General features: G+C 38.4%; 1 long non-coding RNA gene across 1 annotated transcript in view; it reads left to right on the top strand.

Annotated features, from left to right (window-relative positions):
* The first annotated feature begins 12,072 nt into the window (after positions 1–12,072).
* The window catches only part of LOC106724803, a 24,124-nt gene continuing 23,201 nt past the window's right edge, over positions 12,073–12,995 (top strand). Inside the window, exon 1 of the long non-coding RNA XR_001360638.1 lies at positions 12,073–12,093. This is a non-coding gene — a long non-coding RNA (uncharacterized LOC106724803). The remainder of the gene's footprint in view (positions 12,094–12,995) is intronic.

Below are 12,995 nucleotides of genomic sequence, written 5' to 3'. Positions count from 1 at the left end.
TGAGTGAGGCAGTCTCAAGTCTGAGTCCTGCTGGCCACTTGAGGGTTAGCGTTAGGCATATTCTGGGCTCAGTTTCTCCCCTGCACTCAGGACTTTTTCACTGTGCCCTGCTTTCTGCCCTGTCTGCGGATTTCCTAGCTCTCTCCTGTGACACATTGTGACACATTTCAGGTGTCACCAGAGAAAGCTAGGCAGCCAAGAAGAGCAGCTTTAGACCCAGCTCCCTGCAACCGCCTGCACTTGCATCAGGCTTAACTGCTAACCTTGACCCACATAAGAGACATAAATTCCCGCCCTCTCTACTCTTGCTGGCTGATACCACTTTGGTCTCAGCCCTTCTGTTCACAGATGTAACAATAATTTATAAATTTTGCTTTTTTATTTCATTCAGCCTGATTCCTCTTGACATTGACCTAACAAGCATCTGCTAGGGTAAGAGGGCAGGATACCAGGGGAGAAGTCTGTAGGTTGAGGTGGCTGGAGCACAGCATGAGAGCCGAGGAGTCCCCAGGGACTGAGCCATGCCACGTTAGGGTGACTGTCCTTTCCTTTTTGGCTTTATCAAAAGCTGGCAAATCTTTAACCCTCCCACCACTACTTGATCCAAGGCATTACTATTCTTGCAGCAAAGTTTTTCAGTAGTATCACCGAGTCCTGAGAGACTGATTCAACCAGCTTGCATTCCTTACCAACATGATCTGGGCTTAGGGGAAAATGTAACACATTTGGCTCCCTCATTAGTCCACACTGAGACCATATGAACTGATGATGAGTTAGATGCCAAATAAAAATCAATGTCTGTGTCAGAAGGTCACTGGGTTTCGTTCAGGGCAAACCACATACTTTCACTTTTCTTCTAGAATTTTCTGAAGATTATTTTCTACTAGTGGCCCAGTGCATGGATTAGTGCACATTGAAAGGAAAATAATTAGAATAATTAGAAGAAATCTATTTTATTTATTTATTATTTTTTGAATTTTTCCCTCTTTGTTTTCTTTTTAAAATATATTTTTATTAATTTCAGAGAGGAAGGAAGAGGGAGAGAGAGATAGAAACATCAATGATGAGAGAGAATCATTGATTGGCTGCCTCCTGCATGCCTCCCACTGGGGATCGAGCCCACAACCCGGGAATATGCCCTCGACTGGAATTGAACCTGGGACCCTTCAGTCCACAGGCCAACACTCTATCCACTGAGCCAAATTGGCTAGGGCAGAAGAAATATTTTAATATTACTATTTGCCCTTTATCTGTAATGGGCATTGGTCACCGTCTGCAGGGTGATTGGCAGGGCCCCCGCTCACACCTGCCTTGGCCTGGCACCACCCACTCACCTGCTCCACCATCCCACTGCGGTCCAGCTCTCGTCAGGGCCCATCGGGGCTGGCAGCGCCTCCACTGCTGCCCGCTTCCAGCACCGCATTGCAGATGCCTGCCATGTTCCTCGCCATCCCCTTGTGGTCAGTGCATGTCATAGCGAGCAGTTGAACTCCTGGTCGAACTCCCGGTGGAGGGGACAATTTACATATTAGGCTTTTATTGTATAGGATAGGTATCTCGGCAACCCATCCTTGGATTTTTATGTGGAAATTAATAAAATGATAGCATCTATTATGATGCATTTTGTCCATTTTGCGTTAAGTCTTACCATATTTTAAGAATATTAGCATAATACATAAACTTCAGAAATTACCAACTAGATTATTTTAGAGTTGTTACTGCATGGCAATTTAAATTGAGGTTTTTCTTGAAATTTCTCTGATGATGATGATGACAATTTTAATAACTAACACTTCTATAGGGCTTACTTTGTGCCAGACACTTTTTAAAGACACACACACACATGAATATATATTTTTAGAATTCACTTAGTCCTTACAACAGCCTTAGAATATATGTAGCCACACACACACACACACACACACACTCACATACTCATGAATATATAGTTTTAGAATTCACTTAGTCCTTACAACAGCCTCAGAATATATGTAGTTTTTATTCTCATTTTTCTTCCACAAGGAAAATCTTTGTTCACAATTATTAAAATTTCTTGATAAAGGGATAAACTCTTCAAGGAAATTAAAAATTGTATAGAAGCCATAGTATATCAAAAGGGGGCAACTAGACACCCCCATTCAGGGTCACCTTAGCTGGTGAAAACTCAGATCTCCTATGTGTATCTATCCAAACTCTCCGGGATTTCCCAGAAGTGCCCTGTTGCTTGTAGACAAGCCCTTGGGATGGGGGTGGGGGAGTAGCTCTGTATGTGATTTAATCTGCCATTCACAAAAATATTGAGGCTGATGCTTTCTAGGCCTGTGAATCTTTCTTTGGGAATGTGAACTAAAACTGTGGGGAAAGTATGTGGCAAAATAATAAAAAGCACCACACTGGTTAGCCAGTCAACAAACTGGCAACACTTCTTTTTTTGTTTTGAGGAGTGTATTTCTTATCCTGTTCCCTCACTTGTCAGCACTTCTCTCCATGATATAAAATTAAGAAAAGAAGTTAAGGTTTTAGGAATAATCCCAAACCGCAGAAATCAGCAAGTGAGAAAATTCTATCAGCCTCAATGGCTGTCTCTATCAGGAGCCAATTTTGGGACTTGCATTCACATAAAGGGAACATATTTTGCATAACTAGACTTCCAAGTAGTGATTATCCCTTGCAAGCTGTTTGTTTTTCCAAGTGGTCCTGCTGATTAGAGGCTCTGAGAGAAATCTGTGGTGGTTGATAACCTAGCTACCTTGGCTTTCTGCTGCATTAAACCCTTTTGGTCTGCTTTAAATGGCTAGCACTAATGTCTGCAGACTTTCTTTACCTTCAAAAGCTGTATTTCTTTGCCAAGAATTTGCCTCTTGCAGGTCATCAAAAAGTATATGGTATGCTTTGGCAATGTTAATATTCCAATGCAACTTTTAATATTACAAAGTCTCAATATAATATGTATTACTTGATTTTGTGGTTAAATTTTTGAATAATGTAGGGAGTATTTAAAATGTTTTTCATCATTACCATCTTCACACAGGTGAAGCATTATCTAAATTCTATATCAAGGTATAATAGTCCTATTTGATGTCCCATGTTGAAAAGTAGGGCAGAGTAGAAAAAAAAAGTCAGGGTAGAACATGTTAGACAAATGTTTGCAGATCTAAAATTTATTTTAGCATATCAAAACCTTGAAACATCCTATTTTTTTCCCATTTGACAACCTTTATTATTCTTTGGAACTTAATTTAAATGCGGCCCACATTATATAATGCTAATTTCACAAATGCTTATTTGAGCCACACACAGGTCCTGTTTATAGGATGATCATCTCTACAACATTGTAAGACACTGGGGATTCAGTATTTGTAAAAAGACAGTAACAATCTAGGTCTTTGATCTTATTTTCTTGCTCTGAGCCAGGGGTTGGAAATTTTTTTCTGTAATAGGCAACATAAATATTTTTGGCTATGCAAACCATACAGAACTGTCAAAACTACATACTCAATTCTGCCCTTACAGAACAAAAGCAACTGTAGACAATATAGGAGACTAAATGAGTATGATTTCATGTATCAATAAATATTCTTCTTTTAATTTTTCTACCCATTAAAAATATAAAAATGATTCTTAGCTCACAGGCTGTGCAAAAGCAGTCAGCTGGTGAGACCACAACTTGCTGGCCCTGTTCTAACTACAGTTGGCAAATGAGATGATGCCTATGCTTCTTTCCACACTAGCCAGATGGGTCTTCTGTATTAATATTTTCTTATTTTTATTTTGTGTGTTTTTTGAAAAATTATAGAGAAACCAAATCTAGTAAATATATCTATCCCTCAATATCAATTTAAGTTGTACCAATTCAATTAAACGTTTCCTCTACCACTTATGTCAGACTGATGTTTTTCTATATTAAGCACATTAGAACAATGCATGTCTGGGCCACATCAACCACACTTCCCCTCTGATACTTTGTAATGCCTTTTCCTTTGCTACATACATTTTACTTTTTAAATTTTTTTATTGATTTCAGAGAGAAAGGGAGAGGGAGAGAAAGATAGAAACATCAATGATTGCCGAAACCGGTTTGGCTCGGTTGATAGAGCGTCGGCCTGCGGACTGAGGGGTCCCGGGTTCGATTCGAGAGGGAGAGAGGGATGGAAACATCAATGATGAGAGAGAATCATTGATCGGCTGCCTCCTGCACGCCCCCTTCTGGGGATGGAGCCTACAACCTGGGCATGTGCCCTGACTGGGAATCAAACCATGACCTCCCGGTTCATAGGTCGATGCTCAACCACTGAGCAACACTGGCTGGGCTGCTACATACATTTTAAAGAATAAAGGTTTTGTAGTCCAGAAATTTTTTAAAGTCCTTTTAGTGCAAAAGTCTATTCTTTGTTACTTTATCACTCCTTAACCAAACAAGCACACAGTTGTGTGCCTACTGGGTAATCAATAAAATATGTTATAGGAAAACAGACATTGTATAAATCATACAAGACTGCATGGGTATTGTTCCTGTATATCTAGAGGTAACACTTAATTGCATATTTAGTGATAGCAAATTGAAATTTAAGAGGGGTAATAGTATAAATATTATTATGTTTGGATATATTCTAAGATGCACATCTAATGAAAAGAATAACTGGCTTTTCTTTTCATTTATCATTCATTCATTCATTCATTCATTCATTCATAAATGCCTACTGACTTCCTATATTATGGATCCCAACATTATATCAGATCTCAATGTTATTCTCATTGATAAAACATGACATCAACTTTGGATCCAGCTTCTGCTGAGTCTGCATCTGAAGCATCTCTCATATCAGCCCTCTCTTCGCCTGACTCTTCTCTCCTGCACTTCTCTCACCTATTGACCTTCTCATCTCTAGTTTTCCTATGTCTTGTATCTTATATGGGCCTACCTTGTTATATTACACTTTATTGTCTTTCACAGATGTTGCTTGTTTTTTTACAGATTAAAGACAAATCCTCCATCAGTAAAAAGATTATGACACGTTTTATCGTGATACTCACTTTATTGTGGTGGTCTGGAACCGAACCTGCAGTATCTCTGAAGTATTTCTGTACATGGTTTTCAGAATGATATTTTTATATAATAAAGCTTATCATTAAGGTATTTCTGGTTTCCTGGTTATAATTGCTTAATGATCCGCATAGCCTGTAGGATGTACAGACTTCTCCGTATCTATAAAGCCACCCACAAAAAGGTTCCACACCCTCTGTCCAGTCTCTTCTATTAGTTTGCTAGAGCTGACATAACCAAGTCCCACAGGCTGGTGATTTAATCAATAGAAATTCATTTCTCACAGTTCTGGAGTCTGGAAGTCCAAGATCAAGGTACAGGCAGGGTTGGTATTTCCTGAAGCCTCACTCTGTGTCTTGCAGATAACTGTCTTCTCCTGTGTCCTAACATGGCCTTTGTTCTGTGTAGAGTCTGGAAGTCCAAGATCAAGGTGCAGGCAGGGTTGGTATTTCTTGAAGCCTCACTCTGTGTCTTGCAGATAACTGTCTTCTGTGTCCTAACATGGCCTTTGTTCTGTGTGGCTGCATCCCTGATGTCTCTCTGAGTGTCCTAATCTCCTCTTAAGGACACAAGTCAGAGTGGACTAGGCCTACCCTCACAGCCTCATTTTACCTTAATCACCTCTTTAAAAACCCCTCTTCTTAGGTACTGGGAGTTAGAGCTTCAATATATTAACTAGGAGGTAGGGACATAATTCAGCCCATGACACATCTTATATTTTCCTCCTTCTTCCTGACAAGCAACATCCATTCCTGGTATTTTATGTATTGCATCAAAGAGTTTCACACCTTGCCCGGCCAGCATGGTTCAGTGGCTGAGTGTCAACCTTTGAACCAAGAGGTCACTGGTTTGATTCCTGGTCAGGGCATATGCCCAGGTTGCAGGCTTGTTCCCCAGTTGGGGGCGTGCAGGAGGCAGCCAATCAATGATTCTCTCTCATTATTGATGTTTCTATCTCTCTCTCCCTCTCCCTTCCTCTCTGAAAACTATAAAAATATATTTTAAAAAAAGAGTTTCACACCTTACCCTTTGTGCACTCTGCGTCCTTTGTATGACAGATCTTTTTTCCTACCCTGGGCTCTTTTTTGTTTAATGAGCAGTGATGATATATCAGGATTTACTTTACATGTACTCCTTTAATTATTGTCTTTCCTGACCTCCTCATGTCTCTGGAGACTTTCTGAGAGTACCTGTGGCATATTGTATCTTGAGGGTGTGTCCGTGCCCTGTACCTAAACTATAAACCACAGCCAATTCTTTATTAATACTCAGTAAGGTTTGTTGAATGAACAACTTATAAAATATTTACTGGCCATTTTTAATTTTAATTGGTTGGTTGGATAAATTGTTAGGTAGTAAGGCAACAGAAATGCTACAAAATGCTGGGTTACAAAAGCAATATCTGTGAAGACACCTATGCTAGCACAATAAACTGAAGAAATTTAAAGTGCAGGCAAGGATATTCTCAAAGTGACATCATACATAGTACATAAAGGTGGCCACACATTGAATCAAGAAACTTTTACTTTTAATGAATTATTTTTTCCTAGTTTTATTTTAAAAAATTGAGTAGGAGTTTTGATGTTTAATCTTTTAAAAGTTTTCTGGAGTCTCTTTATCTCTCTCTCTCCCCCTACCCCCTCCCCTTACAAACAAAAAGAGCTAGCTTTTCCCTAAAGAAGTTTTATCCTGACAATTTACTTACTGAGATAACAAATAAATAATTCTTATTTTATATTAGACTTTTACTTGGTTCCAATGAACCTATAAAAAGAACTTTCTTTGTGAGAAAAAAATGTTTTGTGACATAAAGCTTTCAGACAAAACTGTACCCATTTTTCTAGTGAAATACATAGCAACTTTTTCTAAAGCTCATAGGCAGATGGGAAATGAAGAATTCTTATGATATTATTACATATTTAGCAATTTCATAAAATAGTAGAAAATTTATAATTCATTATTTACTATTACTTATGGCAAACTCTAAACAAGGATGATAACTGATGCAACTCAAAGGCAAGAAGCCCCTGCCTATTGGTGTGAGTAAATCCAGGTAGGTAAATTATCTACTTCTCATGGGAAGAGTCTCAAGTCATATCATTAAAAATGAGAATGCTATACTCATACCTGATAGGTTTTCCCTTGGTTAGGTTTTCATTAAGTAAATCCATTGATTTATTCCCTCAGTCATTTAACCCATGTTTCCTGAGAGTTTGCTCTGTGATGGGTACACTGCTACATTCACTAAGCAGTGCTTCATTGGACCCAGTTATTTACTCATTTATTTTCATGATAAGGTTTCACAATACAACTTTTAACACATCTGGTGAGGACTTTCCACTTGAGAAAACCACCCCCACTGAAAATGGATCACCAAAGTGCTTAGCTTCCGGCATAAAGCAGGGACTAAGTACGAACACATTGTAAAACTAGATAGAATAAGAGCAGAGAGCCCAGAAGGGTCAAAGTTGTCTTTTAGATACAGTCATGGTGACAACCCAAGCAGTCCCTGAGAGGGCCAGAGGGTAAAGCAAACTAAACCAGACTTCAAGTCAACAGATATTTATTGAACTCCAGTTCTGCATCAGGCACTGTGATAGTTGCTTTTGGGGATACTAATATGAGGGACGCATCATGTCTGCCTCTGAGGAATTTCTAAGGGAAGACAGAGACATACAGAACTGCACACAAGGCAGGATACATTAAGTGTTTGAGGAGATACAGCAAAAGTACTTAGGGAGCTGGCAGGAGAAAGTTGTTCATTTTACCATACATAAATATCAGGAAAGGCTTCTTGCAAAAGGTGGGCCTTGAGCCATTTCTGTAAGGTTACATCAGCTTTTGAGAGGCACAGAGTAGGGGAAAGAGAAAAGTAAACAAATAAGAGAAGTCATAAAGAAGACAACAGCAGTGTGTAGTACGCAGGATTGTACCACAGAAGCAGGCGCACTAGGAATGGGAACCAGTTGAGCAGTTGCTGTGAGGCTGTTGCTTCAGTGTCTGATGCTGGAGCCTGATTCCCGAGGCCAGGCAGTCAGGAAGGCAAGATGGGTATGAAGTGGGAGATGCTCTAACAGTGGTTCTCAACCTTGGCTGCACATTACAATCACCTGGGAATCTTTTTAAAATCCTGATTTCTGGGCCTCATCCTCCGGAAATTCTGTTTCGTTATGGGGTGGGGCCACAACATTAGTAACTAAGAAACAGAATTTCCGGAGGATGAGGCCCAGAAATAAGGATTTTAAAAAGATTCCCAGGTGATTCTAATGTGCAGCCAAGGTTGAGAACCACTGCTCTACAAACTGGAGTTCCTAAGGCTGAGGTGCACTCTACAAGGACCCGCTGGAACCCACCTGCCTCTCTTAACACCTTTGAGCCTCCAACTTTGATGATGGGAGTGACCTGCAGGAGAAACTGAAACCAATCTTTATGGAACTCAATATGCACCATCCCCAGGTGTGGGCCAAGCTGGAGGAGGAGAGCAGGAAGGAGGTAAGCAGCTGCATCTGGGTGCTTCCCAAGTCAACCAGCTGAGACACATAGAACCAACACGTGTGACCTAAACAGCACCTGGCACCCACACAGACCATCACAGCATACAAGATAAGGCTGCTGCCTCACATTTCCATTCCAAAGCTGGTGCAAGTGGTCTCTTCTGCTCTGCCCTCAACTCAGAGCTCAGCAGAGAAGGGAATCCTTGGAAACGGAGTTCCAGCTTACCTGAAATACAGTAGTCTCCCCTTTTCTGTGATTTCACTTTCTGTAGTTTCAGTTCCCTGAAGTCAATGGCAGTCCAAAAATATTAAATGGACAATTCCAGAAATAAACAATTTATAAGTTTTAAATCGTGCACCGTTCTGAATAGCTTGACGAAAGCTGATGCCATCCAGTCCCCCTCCCCCCAAGATGTGAATCATCCCTTTGTCTAATATATCCACATTGTAGACTCTCCCTGACTGTCACTTATTAGCCACCTCAGTTGGTTACAGATGGACACGTTTTGTATCACAGTGCTTGTGTTCAAGTAACCCTTATTGTACTTAATAATGCCACAATCGCATAACATTTTTTTAAAAAAATTTATTGAATTTATTTATGTGACATTGGTTAATAAAATTATATATTTCATGTGTACAATTCTGTAATATTATCACCTGTATATTGTATATAACTTTTATTACCGTATATTGCTACAACTATTCTATTGTATTAGTAGTTATTGTTAATCTCTGACTATGCCTAATTTATAAATTAGACTTTATAATAGGTATGTATGTACAGGAAAAAAACGTAATATATAAAGGGTTTAGTGCTATCCAAAGTTACAGGCATCCACTGGGGATCTTGGAACATACCCATTGCAATTTTACCACACCGTGCAAAAAAAAATCATACAAAATTATATTCTACCTTTTTGTGTGTTACTGAATATTTTATCTTCTCAGAGACCACATAGTCTTCTTAGATCATTACAGAAAATAGAATACCCATCAGAGCTAGCTCACAGTCTCCACGGTTCTGGAAAGAATTTATTTATTTGCTAGAGATCAATCTGATTGTTCATTCTTGTTTAGGTTCTAAAGCACTGAAAATTAATACAAGGCAGGTAATAGAATGAGAGTAAAAGATAGAATTGTATCATGTTGCTTCTTTTATAGGGACTAATTTTTACCATTAAAAAATGGAGACACCTATTCTTCATTTTTGCTCAGCAACTTACAAATACTAGACACATCAGAGCTCATACATACACATATAGAACAACCTAGTCTTGCCCCTAAAAATAATGTTACAACTAATAGAGCAGATAGTAGGTAAAATGATTAATGTTTGGTGGTGAAAGTCCCCTTAAAACTCTTTGTTTCTTAGAAATACATGTACATTGGGTAGTACATTAGAAGACACCCTGAAGTATAGGTGAGAAGATGCTTTGCTTCAGTCATCACAATGACAACAACAATAGTAACTCAAGTCAAGCAAGAAGTTTATGTCAACAAACTAAGAACAGAGTTGTTTTTTAAGAATCACAACTTATTTGCACTTTCTTCTTGAATTATGATGCTTGCAAAGAGCAAGGTTTGAAAGGACTAATACTACATTACCAAAACTAAGACTAGAATTAAACTAAATTAAAATAAAATAGACAGCCAAAACCGGTTTGGCTCAGTGGATGGAGCGTCGGCCTGTGGACTGAAGGGTCCCAGGTTCGATTCCGGTCAAGGGCATGTGCCTGGGTTGCGGGCACATCCCCAGTGGGAGATGTGCAGGAGGCAGCTGATCGATGTTTCTCTCTCATCGATGTTTCTAACTCTCTGTCTCTCTCCCTTCCTCTCTGTAAAAAATCAATAAAATACATTTAAAAAAAATAAAAAAAAATAAAATAAAATAGACAGTGTATATTTTTAATTCATCTTCTCAATTGGGTCCCCCATTTTATGCATTTGTCTCCAGAAACAAAAACTTTTTCAAGTAGCTATAAAACACAGACACATAATGATAGAGAGGGGAGCTTGGAAGGCTATGTTAATGTGCTTACTCAAAAGAAGAAGCTGAATCTATATTTCAGGATCAAAGATGAAATTTGAAATAAGTTGACAGTGAGTAGAAAATAAGTGCTGAATTCCAAGTTGTTCTTACTGCTTCTTATTTGAAGCAAGAATGAAATCCAGTAACTCTAGAGTAATTATCACAATTTTGTGCTATTGTTTTATATCTATTTTAGAATTCAGTTGTGTTATTTCCAAAAGCCCAGCAAAAGAGTACAAATGCTTGACTCTAAATCTCGAAGTCCTCTGCACTAGTCCTGTGAGAGGTTAAAATTACTACTACTACTACTACTACCTTAAATTGAAACATCACTCTATGACATGATTTCACATAAAAGATCTCTTTTGATATAACTGTTATATGTCATATCTTCCACTTTATGGACAATGTGAGCTTTCTGGTGTGTAAGATGAGTTGAAATAGGAAAAGGGACAGAAACTGTACAGACCTATGGAATAATATTCTGCAGTGGTGTATTTTTTATAATTATCCTGGCTGAATAGCACCATCCAAAGTTCTTAAATCATCATCAATGCCATTTTTACTGGATAGGATAAGAGTTATGATCCTTTGACTCTTTAAATTTTTTTCCTTGACAAAAGTGATCTACCTCTCTAGCCAATCTGTCTTGATGATCCATAGCATAGCTAGAATGGTGCTGGAATGGATGTGATAGAGGGCTCCTAAAAGACTCTTGTAGGAGGAAAGTGTTGCTTACATATAATAGGAATCTTGTGAAATTTAAAAGTGGAAGATGCTAGTTAATTCAGCTGAATTTACTTTTACAATGTTACCATTGCTATTTTGGTGATTTATCACTAAGATTTTTAAAGATTTTGAACATGTCAATGGGACATTGTCCTACTCTATTTTCACTGAGAACTGTGACACTAAAGTAACAGTTGTTGAGCAGAGTCAAGAGTTATTTACCCCTCCTCCCTGCTCTAATCAATTACAACATCCAGTCATTTCTTTTATTTTAATTATCACTTCTTGTATATACCATAGCTGGTGCTCAGTCAAAATCGTCCAAGGTGTGACCAGATTAGCTACATTATTTAAAACAAATCCTTTTCAACTACCTACTAGATTTCTCATTCTGAGTGCTCTATGGGCCCATCAAATTCTCTCTGCATGACATTTTTTTTCTCATATTTTTTTTTTAGAAACAAGTACTTTTATTTTTTAGAAAATTGTACTTAAAAAAAGACTTCTTCTATTAATGGTATCCCCACTCACTGAATCTTCCAAGATAGCAACTTTCTTAACTGTAGTCATTCTTAACTGTATATTATATAAATCATTCTGTTTTGTCAAATCACAAATGTGCTCAAACCCAATTGCTTCAATTTATTGCTACTCCAGATCCTACAATTCTGTGCTAATAAAAGTCATTTTTATTTATTGCCTGGTCATTACTACATTTTTCTCAGTGGTTTATTTTTTGATAATCTCTCCCTATTTTGGTCCTCATAGTTACCAATTATCTTCCTTTAATTTTAGTGGAATACTTTTGGGTGAATGGATATTACTTAAAACAATTCTCAGATTACTTATATAAACTAGGATGGCTTGTGAACTGTTTACCAAAGGAAAAATGGCCCTTTACAAACTAGCCCATGAAGCAGGTTCAGAAAAATGGAGCAATGATCATGGGGGTAAGAAATGTGCTCTTATAAAAGGGGAAGGAAATTCAGGTATTGGTAAATGAAGGAAGGCTGCTAATGGTAGTGATTATTATTATTATTATTATTATTTTAATCCTCACACAAGGATATTTTTCCATTGATTTTTAGAGAGAGCAGAAGAGGGAAAGACAGAGAGAACTATCGATGTGAGAGAAACACATGGATTGGTTGCCTCCTGCACGAGCCCTGATCAGGGCCCGGGCTGGGGAGGAGCCTGCAACAGAGGAAGGTGCCCTTGACAGGAATCAAACCCAGGACCCTTTGGTTAATGATAATTATTAATAATGTAAAACAATGTATCTAAGCTGAGGGTGAATTCTAGGAGAACCTGTGTTTGCTTTAATGGGGCATATTAACTAGGTAGTGAGCATGTTATACAATCATCCCTCAATTTAACATTTGTCTTATTAACAAAATAATAATTATTCATTCATTAACTTATTCACTAGACAAATATTTCCTGAATTCTGATTAAATTCTAGATACTCTGTTAGTTGTTGAGAACAGGCCTATAAACAAAACACATTGTCCATGCTCTCAAGGAGCTTACAGGGAATGTAGCCACCTCTACAATAACACTGATGTCGATTTCATTTACCCTGGGTTGTTTTGTGAGCACATAGGAGAGGAAGTCACACTCTAGAGCAGTGGTTCTCAATCTGTGGGTAGCGACCCCTTTGGGGGTCGAACAACCGTTTCACAGGGGCGCCTAAACC

The sequence above is a fragment of the Myotis brandtii genome, unplaced genomic scaffold (genome assembly GCF_000412655.1).
Source record: "Myotis brandtii unplaced genomic scaffold, ASM41265v1 scaffold982, whole genome shotgun sequence".
In the NCBI taxonomy this organism is placed as follows: domain Eukaryota; kingdom Metazoa; phylum Chordata; class Mammalia; order Chiroptera; family Vespertilionidae; genus Myotis; species Myotis brandtii.
The sequence above is the reverse complement of the archived record's forward strand: the minus strand, read 5'-3'. Positions and strand labels throughout refer to the sequence as shown.